General features: G+C 36.1%; 1 protein-coding gene across 4 annotated transcripts in view; it reads left to right on the top strand.

The window, feature by feature from the left end:
- LOC135224724 (sodium- and chloride-dependent GABA transporter 1-like) overlaps window positions 1-27792 on the top strand; it is a 250497-nt gene that overhangs the window by 86515 nt on the left and 136190 nt on the right. Inside the window, exons 1-2 of one of the 4 annotated variants that reach the window (XM_064264021.1) lie at window positions 12450-12546; window positions 15476-15527. The exons of 1 other annotated variant lie outside the window; for it this stretch is intronic. The gene's annotated coding sequence lies outside the window, so the exon portion shown is untranslated. Of the gene's footprint in view, window positions 1-2875; window positions 3088-12449; window positions 12547-15475; window positions 15528-27792 lie in introns of those variants that run through there. 2 more of the 4 variants (XM_064264022.1, XM_064264023.1) reach the window with 2 other exon arrangements.

Genomic DNA, 27792 nt, shown 5'->3' on the forward strand with positions numbered 1-27792 from the left:
TAGCCAGCGATGACAATTGGCAATGGCTACAGAGGGGAGAGCTAAAGAAGGAAACTGAAGGAATGATAACAGCGGCACAAGATCAGGCCCTAAGAACCAGATATGTTCAAAGTACGATAGACGGAAATAACATCTCTCCATAGTAGGAAGTGCAATACGAAAAGTGAAAACAATAAATCCCATAGCATGAAATGCCCCGGACTTGCACAGAACCAGTACAAAAAGAGGCATGATCAGTAGCAAAAGCCCTCCACTGGAGCCTGTGCAAGAAACATCAGCTACCTTGCAGTAATAAGTGGTACGAGCACCAACCTGAACGGAGTGATAGAAAAATGATCAGGCAAAGATCCTCTGGGACTATGGTATCAGAACGGATAGGGTGATACGTGCAAACAGACCAGACGTGACGTTGATTGACAAGGTCAAGAAGAAAGTATCACTCATTGATGTCGCAATACCATGGGACACCAGAGTTGAAGAGAAAGAGAGGGAAAATTGGATAAGTATCAAGATCTGAAAAATAGAAATAAGAAGGATATGGGATATGCCAGTGGAATCGTACCCATAATCATGGGAGCACTAGGCACGATCCCAAGATCCCTGAAAAGGAATCTAGAAAAACTAGAGGCTGAAGTAGCTCCAGGACTCATGCAGAAGAGTGTGATCCTAGAAACGGCACACATAGTAAGAAAGAGTGATGGGACTCCTAAGGAGGCAGGATGCAACCCGGAACCCCACACTATAAAATACCACCCAGTCGAATTGGAGGACTGTGATAGAGCAAAAAAAAAAAAAAAAAAAAAAAAAAAAAAAAAAAAAAAAAAAAAAAAAAAAAAAAAAAAAAAACAAAAAAAAAAAAAAAAAAAAAAAAAAAAAAAAAAAAAAAAAAAAAAAAAAAAAAAAAAAAAAAAAAAAAAAAAAAAAAAAAAAAAAAAAAATAATAATAATATAATAATAATAATCTCTACTGTTCTTCTGAAAATGTGCGTCGAGAACTTTTCCTAAAAATATGAACGAAATTCTACACCATGACGGAAAAAAAATAAACAAAGCTGGCACAATAGTTTTCTTTTACAGAAGGCTAAAATCTACACGTAAACGAGCAATCTTCTGTCAAACGGACAAACAAACCGAACGAAATTTCTTGTGGAAGTTGGTAAATCAAAGGATGACTTTATATACTTGATAGGAGTCACAAAATTACTAAAACAAAAAATATCAGTCTTGATATCAAGAACAATGACACTCTAAGCAGATCAGTAAGAAATAGGATCTCGAGAGCTACGACAACGGCCCCAATGAGGCCTAAGGAAACGGACACAGCTACAAGAAGGACAAGTCAGCCGTACATAATTGAATACGGGGAGAACAGCCAACAATCACAGATGCCAACTTGATCTGAACAAAACATGAATTCACTTGAAACACGATTTTTCTGGGTCCCATATAACGGGGGGAGGGAGGGAAGGAGGGGGGGGGAGGGGGGGGTGATGGGAGAAGCCTGCCAGAGGAAAGGTAATAAAGGAGGGAAAGGTAAACAGCAGAAGGGCTAGAGGGGTTGACGCAGATGGACACAAGGAGATGGCGACGATTGATAAGGCGAAGGCGAGAGATAAGGCATGTCAGGACGCAGAGAGAGAGAGAGAGAGAGAGAGAGAGAGAGAGAGAGAGAGAGAGAGAGAGAGAGAGGTGGAAGGAAGCAACTGTGAAGTAATTATGAAAAGTCATGGACACACTTTTCCCCTGACTTCTTTTTGGTTTCAAAGACATGGCGCCAGATGGAACCAACGAACCCTTTCGTGTTTTATATATATATATATATATATATATATATATATATATATATATATATATATATATATAGTATATGTATATATATATACTAATCAACACTATTAAAAAAGAGAACAATATATCTTACTGTTCACTGATTATGTAAATGGCAATAAACTAATAAACTATGCAATCGTAATTTACTAAGTCTAACATAATCTGTAAATCTATTAATGTTTTCGCAGAATATTTTTTTTACAGTAAAGTACAGAAATTCAGGTTATCATCTATTTTTATGGTCCCAGACTTTTTTTTAACACATTACATTAAACAAAATAGTTGAATACTTTTAAGCATTATTACAACAATAAATTCACTATCCTTACGAATGATAAAAAAAAGTAGCTAAAGTAAAATTTCTTAATTTTTGTACGTTTTACTAACATACAATAGCTGGCATAAACAGCAATAAACTATGTACCACTGGAAAGAAAAATTTATTTTAGATTTGCTTGGTAATCCAGGAAATCCTCAGATATATTGTCCTTTATTTTGGTGATGATTTGCTAACAGCCGACTCATTTTTGTGATCGATTATTATGGTTGCTTTGCCCTTTTTTAAACACAATTCAATAACGTTCAATTACTCAGCTTAAAATGACACTATTCTCAGTATACACGCATGACAAAAGATAAGTATATCTTAGTTCAACCACATTATATCGAGAAATGAATTTCTAGTCACCAGAAATAAATTCCTCTGATTCCATGTTGGCAGAGCGGAGAATCGAACTTCGGACTACCGAATCGGTAGGCGAGCACGTAACCCATTCGTCCAATAAGGAACTATGCAAGCCTGAAAACAACCGATACACAGAGCAATATAAGAAATTTGTCAACACGGGGACAGAGCTGACTAGGGGTGGTCCACTTGACCACTGCTGGGGAATTAATGTGATCTCGCCTCAACCATTCTTCATCTTCGCATTGTTTTGGTTCAAGTCACGATGTAGTTGGTCTCTTGTACACTGGGGCACGTCGCTTGACACGCTTTGCATGCGGTGTGTGAGCATTCTTGCATGACGGGTGACAGTAAAAGCTCTTAATTTGGAAGTGAATGTCAGTTTCCTATTTTCTCCCAACATTTGAGTTCTACACTTCATCGATCACCACTAGGAGGATCTTCCCTGCTTGTCTAAATCTGGGAGCTTCCTCGTCAGTGATCTAAATCTCGAAGGAAAATCTTACAGACCAGGTTTGTTGGTGTCCCTAGGGAGAAAAAGAAAAATTCTTCACCCCTGCCAGCTCAGACAGGTATTCATAACAGGTCAACAAATTTTTGTACGCGTTCCGTCAAGCAGATAAACCGCACCGGTAACTTTAAAAAGTTTGTGTTTGTTGCTCCTCACATACACACACAAATATAATATATATATATATATATATATATATATATATATATATATATATATATCTTAACGGCACTGTAATGGGTTGTTAACTTTAGCTCTTGCCGGTTAGAGACAGGCACAAAATGCTGGATTCCTCGAAGATGCTGAAATGAAAAGCAGACAGAATAGCTTACCAGTGCACTTTGTGGTCAATGACGCCTCGAAGATCACGAGTTTCAGGCATGAAGCATGCATGCCTACTGTATGCCAATCAGTGTGTGTGTTCGTAACGAACAGAAAATGACATTTAATCTGGAGAACAAGTACTAAGGGGGGACTCACTGATTGTGATTGACAGAGTGTGGAACAAGCGGGTGAGGTACACATTTTTATTGACTAACTTTAATACTTAAGTGATGTCATGATTACGGTCTCTTTATTTCAGATGGATTCGAAGGCACCAATGGGTTTAATCTCTGCCTGGTCTTGACTATTAATAAACTATTAATGTATGGACGCTTAGGGGAAGAGGGGGTACTTACTTAAATATGATTTTGAGAGGAATATGATAGTTTAACGTTTCTTTTGAGTCAGATTTAATTAATTTTATTCCATTTTAATGTTACCCAATTTTGGGAAATAAAAAGTATATTTTTGTAACTAGCTTGGACTTTCAGCCAACTCCTAAGTGAGAATGCAATAGAACACGGGTAGGTTAAGTTGCCAGTTAGATGTTTTGTTTCATTTTGTTTAAACGAGTGTCATTTGACCTCAAAAATCCCTAATAGATTGGTGGCAGCGGTTAAAAGGTACACTGGTGCCTATAGGTAGCGCCTCCGAAGAGACTATATAGGTTAGGCATATTTTGGGGGAGAATGGTTATAATTATGTATCGGGCAACTGACTCTATTACTGACTTAAGGGGGATTAAAAGCTGTGTTACCTAGCACGGGTAGTCATCTTAGTTGTGGTTTAGTGTAAAGATGTGTTCCTGTGTTGGGGAGGGTGGGGTAAAGTGAATTTATATCATAACAGGAATTGATTACGTGCAGTTGCAAGTGTAGTCGAGTATTGACTTGGGTCCTATGAAGACGTGAGTGCATAAGTTTGCTTTCTTTTCTTTTTTTTATTGGTGGTAATTTACTCAAAAGTGTATTTCATTTTGATGTCCCTCGAGATTCAGTGGACATTAGTGGTTTTGTGGTATTATGATACATTAGAAAAGTACTGTAAGTTTCGTTTTTGTGCTTGGCATGAGAGAGAGAGAGATAGAGAGAGAGAGGCAGCTGAGTAGACATTTGCACTAATTCAGCAAAAATTTTGGTTCGACATACGTTTTCTTTCTCGAACTATATTCTTCACGTTTTTTGTATACCAGCGTGACCTTGTACCAGTTAAATCAGCTGATTAACCTTGAACCTGAGAAGCAGCAAGTTCATATAGCAGTTTATTGCGGTGGTGCATGTCTATTTTATCTTTTGTTGGTGGATGATGTATTATTAATTTTGGGTTAGGGGGTTTGTGTGTGCATAAATACATCAATGTTACTGAGGGCGGGGTGAATCCTAACATACAAGTTTTCATAAAGAAAGCAAAATGGCTGACGCAAGTGGAAACCAGACTCTGGTACACAAAATAACAAATATAAGTGCGGGGGTCAGCCCGTTTCGAGGTATTGTAGATGGCGTTCTTTCCCAACCAGTGGAAATATTTATTAAGGGGGTGAATAACTATTTAAATGCCAAGGGAATTAAGGCTGATACAGAGGTTTTCACAGAGGCAAAAGCCTTGTTAGCTTTCAATAAAGGAGATTTATCCTTTAGGTGTAGGAGTTTTTAGTACACAAAATGTCGGTCATGGACCGAATTACAAGTATTTTTAAGAGCGGCTTATGGCTCAAAGGGACATGGTGATATGATAAGAGATTTAAGAGGGCTGTAAAAAATTCGGAAAGGCACAACAAGCCTTATTGAACGCAGCTCAAAACTTTTTGACTCAGCAAGAGAATGGCTACAGAAATTGAAAAATTCCAAATGGGTAAATGGGAATAATGTCTCACTCGACAATTTACACAAATTGATACATTCCACAATGCTACTACACGATGTACCAGACGCAATAGTGGACAGTTTTGATGAAAAGATTGGACCTACATCAGACGAAGAACTAATTTATGCCCAAATTCAGAAACATATGTCCAAATGTCCCACGGTGGATAGTACATTTTTTTATGGGACCGGTCCAAGAAATACAAATGCAAAGAGACAAAGAATTTCCTTCTCCCCGTTTGTGTGCAAAAGTGGAATATAATCGAGGATCGATCGATCAAAGGCAACAGCAGTTGCATTGTTACAATTGTAATAAACCAGGGCACACAAAGAAATTATGTAGAGTCAAATATTGTGGAATGTGTAATGGTGTGGATCACTGTTGGCAAGCTTGTCCGTCTCAGATATGGAGAGATGCGAGACCTACACCTCAAAAGTCCGGGAGTTACAATACAAGAACTTTCCAGGCAGGTCACTTAAGAGGGCAAAGGGATTGGCGAAATTTTTGGAAAGCCGATCAACAAAAAGGGTAAAGATGATTTGTATGTGCCATTGTAGTCTCGTGGGGGACGCCCCAGAGCCCAGGCCTATAGTATATGGAACAGTGGAGGATGTGGATATCCCGGTCTTTATTGACACCGGTGCATCTATCAATTTAATGGATCATAATTTGTATCAATCCATGTTCTCCCATTACCCTTTGAAACCCTCAACGGAGATGGTGTGTGATGTGCAAGCCCATAGATTAAACACCCTGGGTTTTGTTAGAATACGGTTTACTCTGAGTGTTAATAGAACCATTTTTGGTTATAAAAGGGGTTGCGTTGGCCAACAGACTTTTGCTGGGGCATCTTGCATGTAGAAGACACAAGATATCGGTACATGCAGGTGTTAGTGGTATAACGGTTGGAATACCCGGTGTTTTTATCCCTTATGAGGACGCAAGTGAAACTGAGGATATGGAGATTACTGAAAATGGGGGTGTGTTTGGTGGTGCTAATGGAAATAATACCAAGGATATGGGGAGTGGTGATACCAGAACCCACACTGATGATACGGGGAATAACTGCGGTGATGTTAAACGGGATATTGATTTTGGTGGGTTCGACAATGGCGTTATGGGTGGTGATACTGGCACTAATACGGATATTATTACTGATACTAACAATGGGGTCTTGATGGATGTAATGAGAACCACGGGTGGTGATATTTATGGGATCGTGGAATAGGGAGTCACTAACCACAAATATAAATGTGTTTTATCAGAGGATGTTATTTTAATGCCAGGTTCAAAGACTATGGTAAAAGTCAAATTGAGGGAAGTATATATATATCTATATATATATATATATATATATATATATATAAAAATCAAATTGGGGGAAGTATATATATATATATATATATATATATATATATATATATATATATATATATATGAATTTTTGTCCCATGCACCGTTAATTTTTTATATTCCAAAAAATATTTAGCCACCAATTTCGTTTAAAATCCAATTCATTTTGCCTCAGGAATAAATTATACACATGTTGTGTGGTGTGTGTGTGTGTGTGTGTGAGTGTGTGTGTCGGAAGTTGTATGTATACATGAAAGAGTATACATCCCCGCGGCATTCGAGCATTATTCCCACTCTGGTAATGAACTCCATAAAGGTCTTATTTTCCCAAATCCAATTGTCCTTGAAACATAGTCTCGATGAGTTTCTAGGGTTTGCTTCTCACTTCACTTTTGAATTAATGCAAATAACACAGATTCTAATATGACTGCAAAGGTTTATTTGCAATTATATAACGGAGGCCATTTTTTCCCATGTTTATGTGCAATTCTGAAAATAGCCTTACGTAAAGTGCCCAAGACACACGTCTCGCTTAATGTGTTAATGAGGACTATATGAAAATGTGCTTTGCCAGTTCGATATGTTTTATTTTGTCATCTTTTTGAAGAGTTATTGTTAAATAATTCTCAGGACAAATAAAAAAAACGTGTTTTGGAAACCCCTTTATGATAAGGAAGTATTCAAGTGGTTTCGTGTATGAGAGAGAGAGAGAGAGAGAGAGATTCTTGTCACATACTATAACATCGTATACACATCCTTTCCAGGAAGACCTGCTCCGTCTAATAGCCATATGAATTATGTTGAGACTTCTTCCTCTGTGGTATGAATTCAGCCCTCCCTTACATATTTATGACCCGGTAAATTTTGGGCTGTGACCTGGAAACCGTGGTATGTTCACAGTTACTTTGTCATATATTTTTGCTTGTTTGTTTGTATGGTATGGTGTTTTTACGTTGCATGGAACCAGTGGTTAGTCAGCAACGGGACCAACGGCTTTACGTGAATTCCTAACCACGTCGGGAGTGAACTTATATCACCAGAAATACACATCTCTAACCCTTCAGTGGGATGCCAGAGAATCGAACTCGCGGACACCGAGGTGTCATACATGTTTTGTGTTGCGGCTGCTTTTTTATCATCAAATACTCGAAGACTATGCCTACACTAGAATAAGAATAAATATACGAACACTCAAATTTCCTATGTAAGCTAATCGCTGAGCTTAGCAGTATACAGGCATTTATTGCATATCTCTCTCTCTCTCTCTCTCTCTTCTGTCTCGTCTCTCTCTCTCTACTCTCTCTCTCTCTCTCTCAGGGTTCAGGGTTAGAGAGAAATAATGAAAGGGATCAAAAGTCAAAATAATCATTCTTTTTCACATCAGAAAGGTCTCTACAACCGCTATCTTTGTTAAAGCAAATTACGAAAACTGTTGGAATTTTAGATGGGTCTGTATCTATTTAGACAAGTCAATCCTAGCTTTCTCGCTTTCTCTCTCTCTCTCTCTCTCTCTCTCTCTCTCTCTCTCTCCCTCCCCTCCGGCTCCTTCTATCCGAGATGGATAGCGTCCCTTCGCCGTGATTTTGCCCGAAGGATTTTTTGAGGATTACCTTCCGCGCTCTGTAAGTCGTCTTGTCGTGGGATGTGCTCCCAGGTAGTACTTCTCCAGTGTACAAGGAAGGAGTTTCTTTAGTTTTTTTCTTTGTAAGTCCCTGTTTTTATCTCACCGTGGCTTTAGGCCGTGCAATACTGTGATACTTTACCGCATACAAATACCTTTATAATCAATCTCAATTATGGTTAATTTCCAACGTGTTGGAAAAATACGAATGATACACTTTTTCTAACAGGGACGAAATAAAATTACGAACTTTTCTTGTTTCAGTGTTCATTTTTTCAGTAAATTATTAATAAAATTGGTAATTTAATCAATATATACAATAGTGTCTCTTTCACCCCATAACCCGAGAGCCTACGACTTTAAGACAGAACGATTTTATTTCAAATAAAGATGCATTTATAAACATGAAAAAGTTGAGCACTCAGTTTAAAAGTAAAGAGAATCATTTCCCTTTCCTATACATTATATTATTAGTATTATTATTATTATTATTATTTTTTTTTTTGCTCTATCACAGTCCTCCAATTCAACTGGGTGGTATTTATAGTGTGGGGTTCCGGGTTACATCCTGCCTCCTTAGGAGTCCATCACTTTTCTTACTATGTGTGCCGTTTCAAAGATCACACTTTTCTGCATGAGTCCTGGAGCTACTTCAGCCTCTAGTTTTTCTAGATTCCTTTTCAGGGATCTTGGGATCGTGCCTAGTGCTCCTATGATTATGGGTACTGGCATATCCCATATCCTTCCACTGTCATATCCCATATCCTTCTTATTTCTATTTTCAGATCTTGATACTTATCCATTTTTTCCCTCTCTTTCTCTTCAACTCTGGTGTCCCATGGTATTGCAACATCAATGAGTGATACTTTCTTCTTGACTTTGTCAATCAACGTCACGTCTGGTCTGTTTTGCACTATCACCCTATCCGTTCTGATACCATAGTACCCAGAGGATCTTTGCCTGATCGTTTTCTATCACTCCCTCAGGTTGGTGCTCGTACCACTTATCACTGCAAGGTAGCTGATGTTTCTTGCACAGGCTCCAGTGGAGGGCTTTTGCCACTGAATCATGCCTCTTTTTGTACTGGTTCTGTGCAAGTGCCGGGCATTCGCTTGCTATGTGGTTTATGGTTTCATTTTTCCTATTGCACTTCCTACATATGGGAGAGATGTTATTTCCGTCTATCGTTCTTTGAACATATCTGGTTCTTTGGGCCTGATCTTGTGCCGCTGTTATCATTCCTTCAGTTTCCTTCATAGCTCTCCCCTCTGTAGCCATTGCCATGTGTCATCACTGGCTAGTTCTTTAGTCTGTCTCATGTATTGTCCGTGCATTGGTTTGTTGTGCCAGTCCTCTGTTCTGTCTGTCATTCTCCTGTCTCTGTATATTTCTGGGTCTTCGTCTACTTTTATTAGTCCTTCTTCCCATTGCACTCTTAGCACTCGTCTTCACTGGTTTTTTCAGATATTGCCCAGTGCTCTGTTCTCGATGTTGACGCAGTCCTCTATACTTAGTAGTCCTCTCCCTCCTTCCTTTCGTGTTATGTATAGTCTGTCCGTATTTGCTCTTGGGTGTAGTGCTTTGTGTATTGTCATATGTTTCCTGGTTTTCTGATCTATGCTGCGGAGTTCTGCCTTCGTCCATTCCACTATTCCTGCGCTGTATCTGATTACTGGCACTGCCCATGTGTTTATGGCTTTTATCATATTTCCGGCGTTGAGTTTTGACTTGAGTATCGCCTTGAGTCTCTGCATATATTCTTATTATTATTATTATTATTATTAAAATAGTTCAACCAGACCACTGAGTAGTAAGTAACATATCTGTTATGTAACTTTTATCTAGTGAAAGACAAAAAACAGGAAGGGTATGTTCCTATCCAATTTAGATACTGGAAAACACAAACGACCAACTGTTATGTCTAAAAGTTACTTTGGTTTACTTTAAGTTATGTCAGTGTGAGATCATTCACTTTATAAAACAGTGTGACCCCAAATCAGAGATTCTGTAATAATAATAATAATGATGATGATGATGATGATAATACTATATTATGTATTTGTGTATATATATGTAAACATGTATATCTATATATATATCATATGATCATACTATATATATACTATATATAATATATATAGACATCTGAGGGTTACCGATACTCAGAAGATCAATTAAGGAGTTTATTATGATACGTTTCGTCATCCTGACACATCATCAGTCTGTAATGTAAAATCAATTCACATTTATAAAAAATAATAAATATATAATTAAAGTTTACATGCTATTTTAAAAGGAAAACATAAAATACAAAGTTATTCATAAAAAATTATTGTTAAAAGCTAAAAATACTAAAATTATTTACAAGGGTGACATTAAAATTGAAGAAATTTAGGATTAAAAAGGAATATTAACCTTAATAAAGCGAAGGACAGAAAGGAATGGCTGTAGGACCGTCGTTTGCCCATCGATCTAGACTACGCTAAGAATTTTAATGTCACCTTGTAAATAATTTTTTAGTATTTTTAGCTTTTAACAATAATTTTTATGAAGTAATTTTGTTATTTTATGTTTTCCTTTTAAAATAGCATGGTAAAACTTTAATTAATAATTAATTTTTTATTTTTTATAAATGTGAATTGATTTTACATTACAGACTGATGATGTGTCAGGATGACACGAAACGTATAATAAACTCCTTAATTGATCTTCTGAGTATCGGTAACCCTCTGTGATGTCTATATATATATATATATATATATATATATATAGTATATATAATATATATATATATATATATATAAAATATATACACACTATATACATGTTTACATTATATATACAAATACATAATATAGTATTATTATTATTATTATTATTATTATTATTATTATTATTATTATTATTACAGAATCTCGTGTATTGGGGTCACACCGTTTTATAAAGTGAATAATCTCACACTGACATAATTTAAAGTAAACCAAAGTAACTTTTTTTTTTTTTTTTAAAGACATAACAGTTGGCCGTTTGTGTTTTCCAGAATCTAAATTGGATAGGAACATACCCTTCCTGTTTTTTGTCTTTATATATATATATATGTGTGTGTGTGTGTGTGTGTGTGTGTGTGTGGTGTGTGTGTGTGTGTCTTACCACCCTTTTATTAAAAGTACACATATTGGAAACCCTTACCTGTTGTCAATGGTGCCCTCTGTCTGCAAACATGTCATTAGGCTATTAAGATCACGTAAGTATAAAAATATACTATTTATCACCCAAAGCAGATGAATATAAAAAAGAACAAAATAATTAACAAGTCATAGTGACAAAAACCCAAATCTGCCCATAAAGAAAACTAGTAAGTTATCACTCTACCCTCCTGACTAAGAATTCACTCCCAGACCCAGAATGTCAATAGGTTCATTATATTAGTCAGGTTGGAGAATCCCGTCTCTAGTACCATGGAATAGAACCCATCTGTAATAAAGATAACAATGGATAAAAGATACACTTCACACACATCACTCTTTTCAAAGTAATTAAGTAAAAGAATGTATTTCACACTTCTCTCTCTTTTCAAAGGTAACGGTTTTCTAAGTCTTACAAAATATGTATCATACCTTTACGATGGGGATTTTCTCTCCCGACACCTGACGTGCACCAACTGACCTCTTTCTTCTCACCAAAAGGAATGTGACTTTCGCAAGTGCCCTGGTCTATTAGACCTGTAACATCCGTACAAACGAATGTACATGCTTGACGACAAGACGAGCGGTCTCTCGGCTAAAACGCTTACGTACCAAATTCCTTCACTCAAGAAAGCTGCCCCTACAGCTCAGCCTGTCTCCAAGCAAGACATGATATGTGATTCACTAACATTACACACTTGTACTCCAAGCAAGACATGATATGTGATTCACTAACATTACACACTTGTAAGATATGTAATATAAAAACTGATTGATATATGAGGTGTATGAGACATTGTTGTATGTCGTGCCTTGACATTCCTTAGAAATTGCCGATTCATCATTTAACTCCCCTGGAGACAGAGAGTCCGAGCGACAGCTTAAGAATGCTGATGATTCTTTTTTGGGATGGTGTGACATTGAGCCCTTACCTAGCAAATCAGTGCATGAGAGCTTGTCCAAGGTGCCTTTGAAAACTGGCTGCAACCAGTTACCTGGGGCGTGTACATTCCGAACTTTTGAGTGTGAGTTTGTATGTAGGTACGAGATGTGTCCGTTTATAATGGCATGTATTAGCCAGAATGATGGAGACGGTTACGACGAGAAAAGGCAGATGCTGGGATAGCTCTGCAAGTTTATTTATTTCTGTGAGTGAGTTTCTGGGCTGAGATGGGTAAGAATTACTGTGCTTTAGCCAAAAGTGTGGCTTAACTGTATTTTTGATATTTTGTAAAGATGTTCTATTTTATTTAATCTTTCGACTTTGTCTTTACAATTGTGTATGCTCATTAGTGTGTTCTCCTGTTCTTTTAAACAGGCGGATCTAGTGGAGGGGACTGTGTGGAGGGAACTATATTTTGGAGAAGGGATAAATGGTGTGACTAATCACTGATTAAGACTGTTAAAATACCAGGGGGGTATCTGAGTATCTGAATTTTGAGTTATCATTCCGTTTAATTATCCTGTAAGAATCTGAGTTATTCAATCAGTACTTTGCTTCCTATAAATGTCTATTTTTGTAATGCATGACTCTGATTTGATGACCTAATGAAATGGAGAGAGCGCGGTTGCCAGAGAGAGAGAGAGAGAGAGAGAGAGAGAGAGGAGAAAGTGTTACCAAAAACACAGTTTGCCTACCGCTCATGGCTATCGCTACCTAAGTGAATAACGGGAGGGGGGGGGGGCCGGTGGCTCCGTTATTATTATTATTATTATTATTATTATCATTATTATATATATATATATATATATATATATATATATATATATATATATATATATATATATAAGCGTAGTTAGTTGCAAACGTTCACGTGCAAGAACGATCCAATTCAATCCAGCTACCACATAAATTCTTACGCCAACAACAGGTTTCAAAGTCAGGCAAACGGATAAAAGGAACTTTCGCGTGAGGATGGAGAATTTACCTTGGAACCGCGACGACCTGACATTAAAGCTAAAATTGAAATTCAGTGCGTACTTTACCGGCCTATACTATAAAACCCGGTGTTTTAGCATTTAGCCAAAAGGGTTGCACTTTCGTGCGTACTAAGTAACTACTAGCACCAACCCCAGTCCATATACCCGGCCTCTGAAGGATATATTTCCCTTCGTTCTCTGAGTGTTTCTTTGGAGCAATATCTTCTATTGTTATGAATATTATCTTCTGTACTAAAGGTGAAGGTAATTTGAACTAAGTTTTAGGATGATTATGCAATAGTGATAATGAAATAGACATATGCTGTAGAAGAAATAAAAGACGAGGATGTGACGATTTCAACGGAATATTATCGGGTTTTTAGAAGAAAAAACGGGGGGTTGGGGGGCCATGTATCAGAGGAGAAAATCATTTTCAAAACGAGAGAAACAAACTAATCTCAAATACAGAAACGTAAAGGAAATGCATCTATCCTTTCTATCAATTGATCATTGCTGTAGGATACTGGCCTCAGTGACAGGAATACCTGTAGAATAACCCTCAGTCTTTCGAAGAGAAAAGTAGAAACGGAATTATGATATTAAGAGTAAATTTCAAGAAAAACTGTCTCTCAAAGAACATAATTCAATTGCTGTTCACACAAAAATCAACAGGATTTATGTCAAAGGAAGTCTCACTCTTCATAGGTCAAACAGGATAAAAAGCCCTTTTATCACATAAATTACCGTCCTAATAGGATGTCACATAAGTCAAGATAATTTTTCAAATAAAAATTTCGAGTTCATGAGAGCTGAAAAGTTAGTGAATTATGTATTTTGAGTGAGTTTTCCGTACCAAATAACAATTAATTGTCCAATTACATATAAATTACACGCGAAAACAATGAAGCAACAAAGCACATTACCTATACATAATGGCAAACAAGAAATAAACGAAAAATTGATGAGTAAACCAGTCCCACATTTTCAGAGAACAACTAGAAACGATTCTGCTCGGATACATAAAATTTCCACCTGGCGCATAATACTCGCCATGGTTCCAGAAGGGTGGAAGTGAATTGAAATATCGCCTCTGCTGTGAAACCCCAACAGATTTGTGACAAACGCCTGTTGTCTTGCGCCACTGATGTCTATAGTATATTGAATGGTCTGATTCGTTACTTGGACAGCGCTCTTCGGCGGCCATGCCAGTCGTGACAGTACTCCCATTTGTATTGCATTCAATTACAAAAGGCTATACGAATGGAATCTACAAATAATAATAAAAATTTAAAATGTTCCTCAGTTAAGGGTATCCAGAAGTCCACTGGATATTTTTTACATGACAAGAAAAATAGTAATAAGTGAAGATTTTAAGATCTGATGGCGGATAGAAAAAGTGCGGACGGACAGACAAAGCAATCTTAATAGTTCTCTGTTTTTGAAAACTAAAAATTCGTGTATTGCTTGCTTTGAAAATGTCCTCTTCTGCAGGAAATCAATTAATCAGTAAATAATTCAAGTCGATCAACTCATCTCTAAAACATTTAAGCCGAATATTTTAACGTAAATGGTCCATGAAGTAGTTTATTTTTCTTTTAGTATGGGGAATGGTCTTCCTCCCTAACAGTATTACTGATGCCGCTACTATATACGTTTACAAAATGCGGTAATACTGTTTTAAAACACTATGCGCTAATTCTCCAGTTATTAATTCTATTATTGCTTATGTACGGAAATATTTGTTCGTTTGCTGACTTATTTCAATAGTTACATTAAGTATATCTTAGTTTTACTTGACCACTGAGCTGATTAACAGCTCTCCTAGGGCTGGCCCGAAGGATTAGATATTTTTACGTGGCTAGGAACCAATTGGTCACCTAAGCAACGGGACCTACAGCTTATTGTGGGATCCGAACCACATTATATAGAGAAAATGAATTTCTATCACCAGAAATACATTCCTCTGATTCAACATTGGCCAGTTAATTACATTACGAAAGAAACTGGTGGTGTCGTAATATGGAAAACAATATCAAGTACATATTAAAAGTGAAGAAACCTAGAAATTATAATTTGAAACCATACTATACTTATTACCCGATCTTCCTTATTCTTATTTGTGAGACTAACATTTATCAGAATAAGTTGTAACTGATCTATTTTCATTTTTTCTACCCCAACAGGTATGTGGTAATGTAATACCTTCGTACCCTGACGTACACTTCAAAACTACAGGTAAAGTACTAATCAAAAATTAATTTTGTCTTGACTAACAACGCCTCATCAAATCCTTCTAATGACAGTACTTTGATTCATCATACCAATTTCTCGATTATTTATTTTGGTTGGTTACATGGAATACGGGAAGTAGACTTTTTCTCAGAGAATCATACAAAGACACTATTATAGTAACGTATTCTCAGAGGCATGAATTTTATAAGTACTTAGATTAAACATACCAACTTATCGATTATTTACTTTGGGTGGTTACATGGAATACGGGAAGTAGACTTTTTCTCATTAGAGAATCATACAAAGACACTATTATAGTAACGTATTCTCAGAGGCATGAATTCTATAAGTACTTAGATTAAACATACCAACTTATCGATTATTTACTTTGGGTGGTTACATGGAATACGGGAAGCTAGAATTTTTCGAAGAGAATCATACAAAGACTATTATAGAAACGAATTTTACAAGTAAGTGTTTTTTCTTAATAAAACTCGGTTTTCTTTTTCAAAGCATTGAGCCGTTTTCCCGGCTAATTTTACATCTTAAGTGTCAAATGCTTTCAGAAAGCTCTCATTATTGTTTCCTTGCACGAAAGTGCACGATAGCGCCAGCTCAAGCTTAAGAACAATCTTCACTCTTCTCCGCCCAACTGAACCCTGTGCACGGATCCAACACTCCCCTCTATGGAATGTCGGGGGGGGGTAAAAAAGGGGGATTAAAGTCTTGACATACCTCCGGAGCCTTTCAGAGTCTCAGTAAGGGGAAGTTTTGAGTAGAAAAGGAAAAAAGGAAGGTGAGATTGAGAGGGGGGGGGGGGGGGTGGGGGGGGGGGGGGGGGGGGGGGGGGGGGGGTGTTGTTTGGAGCTGGGCCTTTATAACCCTGCCTTACACTTTTTAAAATACCAGGTGGAGGGAGGTTTTCATTTCCCGTTGCAAAGAACTCGTTTTTTCTGCACAAAAAAAAAAAAATAGAAAATAATCTATTCTTTCAACTTATGAAAGAGTACTGCATTACTCGATTTTAAAAGGCGGAGGAAAAAAAGAAATATGCAAATATTTCTCCTTACAATCCCAATAAATACCTGTTTATTTTTTCCAAAACATTTTTTTTTTTAAATCATTATTAGATTCTTGTCGTTGTTATGCATTTCAAGAGCTGACCTGATACGGTGCAGAACAACAAACAAACACACACACTATGTGTATGTGTATATATAAAAATATATATATATATATATATATATATATATATATATATATATATATATATATATCTTATATATATATATATATATATATATAATATTATATATATAACATGCAATATATATATATTATTTATATGAAAACCCGGTTGAAGTAACACACAGTCATGTAAATGTATTAAGCAGTTTCTGTATAACTGTACAGTACTGTATTCAACTTCTGCAAACACACTAGCATGTGTGTATATTATATATAATAGTCATATAAATAATGCAGCAATCTCACCCAATACATAAAACCCTAATCACGTACTAGCAACGCATTCGTCTTACCCGAGAACCCACTTCTGATGGCGAAGACCTTCATAAATAACGTGAGGGCCGATGAGTGAGTCTAATAAACATGGACGAAAACAAATCGCCAGGCTGAAGCCCGTTTGTGGCGTGACACCCATCCCCCCGCCTCATCAGCCCACAGCGCCCGTCGTGGGTGAGGGCGAAAGCTAACCCCCCCCCCCCCCCAAACACAACTGCTTACGCCGTTACTCGATCATCGTAACATTTTTTGTTTCCTCCTACGTACAGCAGCTGTCAAGTAAGATACTACTCTGCTCAATGTAGTAGGAGGGCGTGTGAAGTACGAGAGAAAGAGAGAGAGAGAGAGAGAGAGAGAGTTTTTGTTGACAAGTTTGTTTCTTGTGATGGTCTAACTTAATAAGGCAATTAACCGCGATCTCCAAATATATTACTAGCATATTATAACCGAAAATTAAATTTTATTAAAAAAAAAAAAAAAAAAAGGGAGTAATTTCTGTAAACAAAGGAAATAAGGGGACCGTCGAATAATGCTGAACTTCGTCAAAATACTTTAGTTTAGCTCATTCTCAAAAAATCCTTGTTCGATGCAACACGAAATACGAAAAATTAAAAAGAAATCGTTATGATGAAAAATACTAAATGAACGCAACAGAATAATGAATTAAAGAACAATGAGTAAACGAACGAAAATGCGCTCTCACGCAGTTTTCACGTTACTGAACTCTCTCTCTCTCTCTCTCTCTCTCTCTCTCTCTCTTTTATTGACTTGAAATTCAAACTTCCAAAGAATATGTTGTTCATTAGGGAGGAAGTAAAAGGAGGTAAAGGGAAATACAGAAAGAATATGACTACACTTCTTTCTCCATCTCGGTTTGACCTCTCTACCAAACGCAAGAAAAGAAAGAAATTGCGGAGGAGGAGGAGGAGGAGGAGGAGGAGGAGGAGGATGGAGAGGAGGAGGAGGAAGGAGGAGGAACGTCAAAGTATCTCGCCGTCCCAGCTAAAATAGCATCGGTAATCAGAAAATAGGAAGAGGTCTGTGCGGCGGTCTCACATAAACGCCCGACACAGACCTCTTCCTATTTAACGTAAATACAGAAATATCTGCCTTGACGGTCAAAATGTCCGCTTTATCCTTCACACAAAACCTTGGCACTGAACCAGAATCACTACATTTCATTTCTTTTCGTTAACGAAATATAGCTGCAAATGGTATGCCAAAGACGTGATTCGGAAATCATCATGTATATAAAAAGTTTTACAGTAAGTATATAGTCCTGTATCTTGACTGTAGTACGAAGAACAACAGTAACTATTAACGTATTATTACAATTAAACAAAACTACTGCAAGGTTGAGATTTTTATGAAAAGTCTACAAATATTATATATATATATATATATATATATATATTATATATATATATATATATATATTATATATATATAACCGTATATTCTTAGTATCATCTGTGGTCCATCAAGAATATGAGAATGACATCTTGATATCTTTTACAATACAAAAGAGGAGTTTAGGTCAATTCTAAAAATCGCAAACAGGGATTCATTTTCTATTCCGCGAAAAGACAAAAGGGGAATATTCGTGTCTGGGCAATAAACAGCAAAACTTTAATCCCTCTGAATGACCGGACTGTGTATTACGTACTGTTTTCTACAGTGGAAAGAACAGTAAACCACAACTGCTGAGTTTTTAAAAGATGAGGAACACCACTTTCTTCTTGACCACCAGCTGTTTAACCGTTTAAGTTGGATCAGCAAGAAGACACTAACACATTATGCACGACCAGAGAGGAACTATCTGCTAAAAAAAAAAAAAAAAAAAAAAAAACATAAATAAATAAATAAATAAAAATCGAGGTATTCACTCTCAATTTCCAAAGAAAAAAAAGTATAACGGGCGAAAAAAAATTGGTCTCCATCTACGAATAAAAATAAATAGTATACCTCTACGAACGGAAAAATGGTATCCCTCTAAGAGGGCCAAAAATGGCAACCCTTCACGAGGGGAAAAAATGCAATCCCTCTACGAAGAAAAAAAAAAGTATCCCTCTACGAGAAAAAAAATGGTATCCATGAGAAAAAAAAATGGAATCCCTCTACGAGAAAAAAGAAATAGTATCCTCTACGAGGGAAAAAACAAAATTGTATCCTTCTAGGAGGAAAAATGGTAACCCTCTACGAGGGGGGAAAATGGTATCCCTCTACAAGAAAAAAAAAAATTATCCTTTACGTTGGAAAATACGGTATCCCTCTAGGAGGAAAAATTGTATCCATCTAAGAGAAAAACTAGTATCCATTACGAGGGGAAAAAATGAAAAATTGATCCCTCTAGGAAGAAAAATTGTACTTATACGAGAGAGAGAGAAAAAAAGAATAGTATCCTCTACGAGTGAAAAAATTATACCCCTCTAGTAGGAAAAATTGTATCCCTAAACGAGAGAGAAAAATATTGTATCCTTCTACTGGCGAAAAAAATAGGAATCCCACTACGAGGAAAAAATGTATCCCTCTACTGGTAAAATTTAGAAAAAAAAAAAAATGGTATCTCTCTACGAGGAAAAAAGTGGGGTACCCCCTCTACGAGGGAGAGAGAAAAAAAAGAAATACATTGGGTAGACGAGGGGAACACGGGTCCCAAGTTGGACAGAAGAAAGGGGGAATTCTACTTCCCACTATGAAAGGAGAGGGGAAATTTCGTGAACCCCAACATCCCCTCTATCTTGAGGGACGTAAGAGGGGAATCCAAGCCCTCCGTATGGAAAAGAACGGACCGAAGAGAGACGAGAGGAATCTTTGTTGTCCGTTTGTGAAAAGAGAGAGAGAGGGGAGAAATCCCAAGATGAGACAAAAAGGGTGTTTCGGTCAAGGATTTCAGTTTCCTCCTTCTTCTTCTTGTTTTTTAAGTAGGTAGACTTCCATAACACGCGGCGTAATTACACGCGGTATGGTAGTAATGCGCACGTTACATGATGAAAGAAATTCCTGGCATTGTGTGCGGTAATTGTTCGGAAATAAAACACTATAAGTTGTAACGAAATGAATGTAGAACATAACATTTAATAGGCCCATGGCCACGTTCTGGAACCCATGAGGTCATTCGGCCGCTGAAACTGATAGAAAAAGGTTTGAAAGGTGTAAAAGGAGGAACATCTCGCAGTTGCACAATAAAACAATTGTTAGGAGAGGGAGAAAAGTACGATGAAAGAAAGAGAATATACACGGATGGTACAGTAAAAGGAATGAAGGGGTTGCAGCTAGGGGCCGAAGGGACGCTGCAAGAACCTGAGCGAAGTGAATGCACTATTACGAATGTGAAGAAATTATCAGAGCAGCTACGCGAAAGAGAAAAACCATTCTTCGATAACTTGCGAATTCAACGTACATATAAAAAGAGACGAAGAGCCAGTCTGATAAAGAAACGAAAATTCAAAATAAAATGTTTTTTTATTAGTACAGTCCTTTCATTAAAAAGTTTCTCGTCGAACACATACTTCCGTTTACAAATTCTTGGTTTGGTTAAAGTAACCGAACATAATATATTCTAAAGGGATACGTACCGAAAATATCTCGTATGACTCCTCAAAAAGTTTATAATCTTATTAAGGAGCTTTAATTGTGTCACATGCCTTGAACGTTCTTCCCTTCAGTCTGTCATGGATTAACCTAAAATTAGTGAGTTAATGTAATGTTTCTCCGTCACCACATTTTTTTTCCCTTTTTTAAATTCTATCTTTCCATATCAACTTTGTTCAGCCAAAACATTTATGAAAATTCATCTTTAATAATAATAATAATAATAATAATAATAATAATAATACAATAATAATAATAATAATAATAATAATAATAATAATAATAATAGTATAGAGGACTGCGTCAACATCGAGAACAGAGCACTGGGGCAATATCTGAAAACCAGTGAAGACGAGTGGCTAATTAGTGCATGGGAAGAAGGACTAATAAAAGTAGACGAAGACCCAGAAATATACAGAGTCAGGAGAAGGACAAACAGAACAGAGGACTGGCACACCAAACCAATGCACGGACAATACATGAGACAGACTAAAGAACTGGCTAGCGATGACACATGGCAATGGCTACAGAGAGAGCTAAAGAAGGAAACTGAAGGAATGATAACAGCGACACAAGATCAGGCCCTAAGAACCAGATATGTCCAAAGAACGATAGACGGAAATAACATCTCTCCCATATGTAGGAAGTCCAATACGAAAAATGAAACCATAAACCACATAGCAAGCGAATGCCCGGCACTTGCACAGAACCAGTACAAAAAGAGGCATGATTCAGTGGCAAAAGCCCTCCACTGGAGCTTGTGCAAGAAACATCAGCTACCTTCCAGTAATAAGTGGTACGAGCACCAACCTGACCTTACAGACCTTACAGACCTTACAGTTCGTTCGGGTTGCCCCAGGTCCCTCAGTGTGAGGCACCTCTAATGTCTACCAGAGAGTTGCTAGTACATCTTCCGGTATATTTTGCATCTTCCAATCTTGGATGGTCTGGGATGCAGTTTAGATATTTGTCGAGCTTATTCTTAAACACATCTACGCTCACTCCTGATATTCACCTCAGATGAGCTGGCAACGCATTGAATAGAGCTGCATTATCGATGCTGGTGCGTAGTGGATTAATGTCCTGTGTGCTTTCCTTATTTTTTCCTGGTATTGTTTTTGGGCACTATTAATCTACCTCTGCTTGCTCTTTCTGATATTTTTAGTTCCATGATATTTTCTGTTATTCCTTCTATCTGTTTCCATGCCTGAATTATCATGTAGCGTCTCTTCTCCTTTCTAGACTATATAATAATGATTGTAGTCTTTTCCCAGTAGTCAAGGTCCTTAACTTCTTCTATTCTAGCTGTAAAGGACCTTTGTACACTCTCTATTTGTGCAATATCCTTTTGATAGTGTGGGTACCATATCATATTGCAATATTCAAGTGGACTACGAACATATGTTTTATAAAGCATAATCATGTTGTTCAGCTTTTCTTGTTTTGAAGTTCCGTAACAACATTCCCATTTTTGCTTTACATTTTGCCAAAAGAATTGCTATTTGATCATTGCATAACATGTTTCCTATTCATCATCACAAACCAAGGTCTTTAACTGCTTCCTTATTTGTGATTGTCTCATTAGGTCCCCTATATGCATTTAGCTTTCCTTCTCTGTCGCCATCAATTTATTGATTCAAATTTATCAGAGTTAAATACCATCCGCATTTTCCTCTGCCCAATCATATACTTTGTTAAGGTCTCTTTGTAGAGCGTTCCTATCTTCATCACAAGTAATTTCTCTACTTATTCTTGTGTCATCAGCGAAACTACTCACTACCGAATCCTTAACATTACTGTCTATGTCTTCAATCATAATCAACAAACAGTATTGCAGCTAACACCGTACCTTGTGGCACACCGGATATTACCTTGGTTTCATCCGATTTCTCATCGTTTGCAATAACTATCTGTTTTCTGTTGTGTAAAAATTCTTTTAACCATCTTCCTAGTTTATCTACGATATTTGTGTTTTCTAATTTTCTTTGCTAATATATTATGGTCTACTTTGTCAAAAGCTTTTGCAAAGTCTAGATAAACCACATCTGTTTTCATTTCCGCTTTTCATCATTTTTTATTTTTGAATATGTTCTCACGGTGGACTAACAGTTGGGTTTGTGTACTTTTTGCCGGGTACGAAACCGGTTGTTTTCCTATATTAAACAAATTATTTTTATTAAATGTTTCATAATATTTTTCTTCATACCCTTTCATACACTTTCATAATATGTGATGTTAGACTCACAGGCCATATAAATTACTTGCCTCACAAGTCTTGATCCACTTTTGTGGGAAAGTAGGGTGATTATATTGCTAATTTGTGCTCATCATAAATCTTGCCTGTAACTACACTTTGTCTTAATAATATTGCAAGTGGCTTTGCGATAGAATGAACTACTTTCTTTAACAAAATAGCAGGGATTCCATCAGGCCCTGCAGCAGCTCCATTTTTAATTTCATTAATTGCCTGCACAATATCAGCTTCATTAATTTCTATGTCAGCTAAATATCACTATTTTCGTCCCTTTTACTTCTATACATTATCTTCATTATCTATTCTAGGGTGAATTCTCTCTTATATCGTTCGCCAGTATGTTGCAAATTTTTCCTTTTTTTTCATTCGTTAATCTCCCTTCAATTCTCAGAGGGCCTATTTCTATTCTTCTTTTATTCATCTTCTTCGCATATGAGTATAATAGTTTGGGGGTTTTTGCTTTGATATTTAATAGGGTTTTTTCTTCCAATTCCCATTTTTCATTTTTTTCTTTTGATTGTATAATCTTTTGTTCTTGCGCATTTTCTATCTTACTTTTTAGTTCTATAACCCACTTTCCATGCATTTTTTTTCTTTTGCAAGACCTTTTTTCCACTTTCTGATTTTCTGGAACAAGATCCTTCTGTCTCTTGTATGCATGAATGATGTTTACTTTTCTTCTTTCGGTATATATTTATCCACTATTTTCTCTAATATTTTATATAATATCTCCGTATTTACCCTTATGTCATCGCTTACGAAAATGTTATCCCAATCTTTGTTTAATTCTTCATTTATTTCTGACCATTTTATATTTTTACTGTAGAAGTTGTATTTTCCATATCCTTCCCACTTTTTCATTTCTTGCTTATCTCTGTTTTCACTTGCTTTGGAATGAACTGTTAATTCTATGACATTATGGTCTGAAATACTCGCATTATAAACTATTATTTCTTTAACATAATTCACCTCGTTCACAAATAACTAGGTCTAAAGTATTTTCCTTTCTTGTTGGCAGGTGATTTATTTGTTGAATGTTGTATTCTAGTAGCATATCTAATAGCTTTTCGAATTGCCTTTTATCTTCTGCACTACTATTACTCTCTTTTTTATATGTATAAGTACATCCACAATCTCCTATTCGCTTCTTTTCCATTCTACGAAAGGAAAGTTGAAGTCACCAGATAGGAGAATAGTCCAGTCCTTGTGATTTCTACATATATCATCCAATTTTTCAATTATTAAGTCAAACTCTTTAGTATTAGGAGGTCTATATATTACTATGTTCATTATTTTTCAGATTCAAATTCTACCGCTATTAGTTCACATTCTGAGTTACTATAGTTTCTCATATATTTTTCCTTGTTTTTGTCTTTCCCATATATTGCGGTTCCCCCTTGATTCCTATTTTTTCTATCTGATCTATAAGTTTGGAACCCTTTTATTTGATAGCATTCATTCCCAGTCTCTTGGGAATACCAGGTTTCACTTATATTCATTATATCTATTTCTTTTCAAAATTTTGGGTTAGTTTCTTCTAAGTACTCTATTTTTCTTTTTGAGTTACTCGTAACTAAACCCTGCGCATTCATCATATGATGGTTTGCGTGTTTTCTCCTTCATTTAATATTGGTAGTAATAAGGATTTCCCATGTCTCTTTCCTGTTTGGTATGTTGTTCCTTTTTTCATTTCCAGAAATTCTGACATTAAAAAATCCAACTTTTCCATAATATTTGATCTTCCTTCATCATAATTATTCATTTTGTGTCTGAATCTGCAATTTTCTCCGTTTCTGCAATATCCTCTTGCATAATAAATACAGTTATTATCCCTTGAGTAGAATTTTGGAGCTGATGCATTGAAATTTTTTGCTGACATCTCTGCATATCTCATTGGTGGTTTGCTTTTCTCTTTTACCTGATATTCTTGATTTCTCTCTTTATTTGTTTTCTTTCTTATTTTGGATTTTATTCCTTGGTTGGTTATTTATTTGATTATGATTCATGGCTACAGGGTGCATATATTTGCATTTTTTGTCGAACTTACATCCTTTTCCTTCTTTTAGGTTTTTGCATATTTTTGGATGCAGATCTCTGCAATCATCCCCATATCCATCTAGGTGTGCACATTTACCATATATTTCATAGTTGTGACATACCTTAGGATGTTTGGTAGTAACATCTTTCTCCAAATCTGCAATTCCCTCTTTTCAAAAGGTTGCAGATTTTGTCTTTCTTGTCTATTTTTTCCTCTTTCCCGTCATTGTGTAGATCTGGGTAGAGCCTCTTCGGGATTTGCTTTTCTGTTGCCATATCGTAATTTAGTTTCTTCGTAGGTATGCTGCTTTATTGCCTCATATGTAGTATCAATGAGTATCTCTGCATCAATACTTTTATCTTGTTCTTTGTTTTCCTTATTTTTTTCTGTCATTTCATTTTTGTTTACTTCTCTTCCGTTTTCCTCTTCTTCTTCTTCTTCTTCTTTCTCTTCCTCTTCTTCTTCATCCTCAACTATTTGTACATTCAATCTTGATTTAATAACATTGTCTATCCATGATAGACATGTTGAACAAAAATTCTTGTATCTTTCTCATATCTTGTATTACCTCAGCACACTGTGGATGGGTCGGAATGTTGCATGCAGCACATTTTCTGATTAGGTTTTGTGGATTGACTATGCTATACCAAACCTTACACAGTTTGCATGCTTTTGGCATTCTTTTTCCTAATGCGTCAATTGGGATATTCACAAGATTCACCTTATTCATTTTCTTTGTCGGAATATGTTGGTTTATGTATATTTTCTTTATGAGTCTCTTGACCACTTGGATTTTATTTGGAACTTCTTCAATTATTTTCAAGATGTTTTCATTAGATTTGTTCCAGTTTGAAGGATTATATCCTTCTAATATATCTATGAATGCTTTTGTATCTTTTTGGTTAGGACTGTTGCTGATTTCATAGATGAGAAATGCCAGTTCCCTTCCTGCTACCTCATCGTATTGCGAATCTGCTAAACACGCTAAATTACGCCATCTCTTCCCGCAGTTGGAACTTACTGCCATCTTGTTCTGATTTACAGTATTCCACTTGATAAACTAACTTAGAAGACGCTTTATCCTACTATTTTCACACTAATCTTATCACCGATAGTTCACGAACACTTCTAGATATTTCTCAAATTCTAGTCGTATGTTAAACTTGTGATATCTGTTGATTAATCTGATTTCACGCGGGAACGTCTCACCAAGCAAGATGGCTACTAGAGAGAGGGAGTGATAGAAAACGATCAGGCAAAGATCCTCTGGGACTATGGTATCAGAACAGATAGGGTGATAAGTGCAAATAGACCAGACGTGACGTTGATTGACAAAGTCAAGAAGAAAGTATCACTCATTGATGTCGCAATACCATGGGACACCAGAGTTGAAGAGAAAGAGAGAGAAAAAATGGATAAGTATCAAGATCTGAAAATAGAAATAAGAAGGATATGGGATATGCCAGTGGAAATTGTACCCATAATCATAGGAGCACTAGGCACGATCCAAAGATCCCTGAAAAGGAATCTAGAAAAACTAGACGCTGAAGTAGCTCCAGGACTCATGCAGAAGAGTGTGATCCTAGAAACGGCGCACATAGTAAGAAAAGTGATGGACTCCTAAAGAGGCAGGATGCAACCCGGAACCCCATACTATAAATACCACCCAGTCGAATTGGAGGACTGTGATAGAGCAAAAAAAAAAAAATATTTTGATAAAAGACCCTCTTTCAGGCAAATTCTGTTAAAGAGAATGGCAGAATTAACCGAGTTGATTTTAATATAGTTCTTTTCTATTTTATTACAATTAGCTTTTCTGGCTCAGAGATGTTTCCGAGTAACTGGCCAATATTCATATGGGGAATTTCTAAAAATTATAAAAATGCTGAAGGTGATCTTTTATTTTAGAGCCAGGTCAAGCAGGGTTCGTAATAATAATAATAAATAATAAGAATAATAATAATAATAATAATGATAATAATAATAATAATAATAATAATAATAATAATAATAATAATAATAATAATAATAATAATAATAATTTAAAGAATCATAACATAACACGAGTCAATAAAATGGCAAAGTAAATCCATAGTAATATGCCAACAACCTATCTTCAAACAACTGCCTTATCTTATTTGTAACATAAGAAACAAAAACAAAGTTTCTGTGTAGTCAACTTTTTGTAATTCTAGTCAGAATGACAAAGCTTTCTTAATAATAATAATAATAATAATAATAATAATATAATAATAATAATAATAATAATAATAATAATAATAATAATAAAATAATAATAATAATCCATTTCCACGTCAAACAATGCTATCCACTATATATTCTCAATTTCGTTAATATAATGAGGTCTTTCAACTCGAATTAAAATATAGCTTTCCCGTCGTTAATGAACTGGAAAAGCCCTCTTCTCTCTCTCTCTCTTCTCTCTCTCTTTCTCTCCACATATATTTTTAGTAGATTTTTTAAATTGCTCTATGGGCCAAAAATCTGGCTTTGTTGCCGTAGACAATTAACATATGCAAATTAATACCCTTTTAATGCTCTCTCTCTCTCTCTCTCTCTCTCTCTCTCTCTCTCTCTCTCTCTCTCTCTCATTTACTTAATCATCTCGTTCAGCCAGTGGATACGAACCTTTTAATATTCAACGCCGGCAAATTTAATCAACTCAAAGTCATCACGAAAAGTTAAAATAAAAAAACAAGAAAAAAAAAAAACATGCCGGAGGCTAGAGAAAGAAAAAGAGCAGATTACTTTACCCGATTCTCTAATCTAAACCTGACCTATATCTAAACCCAAATCAGTTTCCTCGTTGAACAAGTGGTTTACGTGCGCCCCTACCG

This window comes from Macrobrachium nipponense, chromosome 12 (genome assembly GCF_015104395.2).
Source record: "Macrobrachium nipponense isolate FS-2020 chromosome 12, ASM1510439v2, whole genome shotgun sequence".
NCBI lineage: Eukaryota > Metazoa > Arthropoda > Malacostraca > Decapoda > Palaemonidae > Macrobrachium > Macrobrachium nipponense.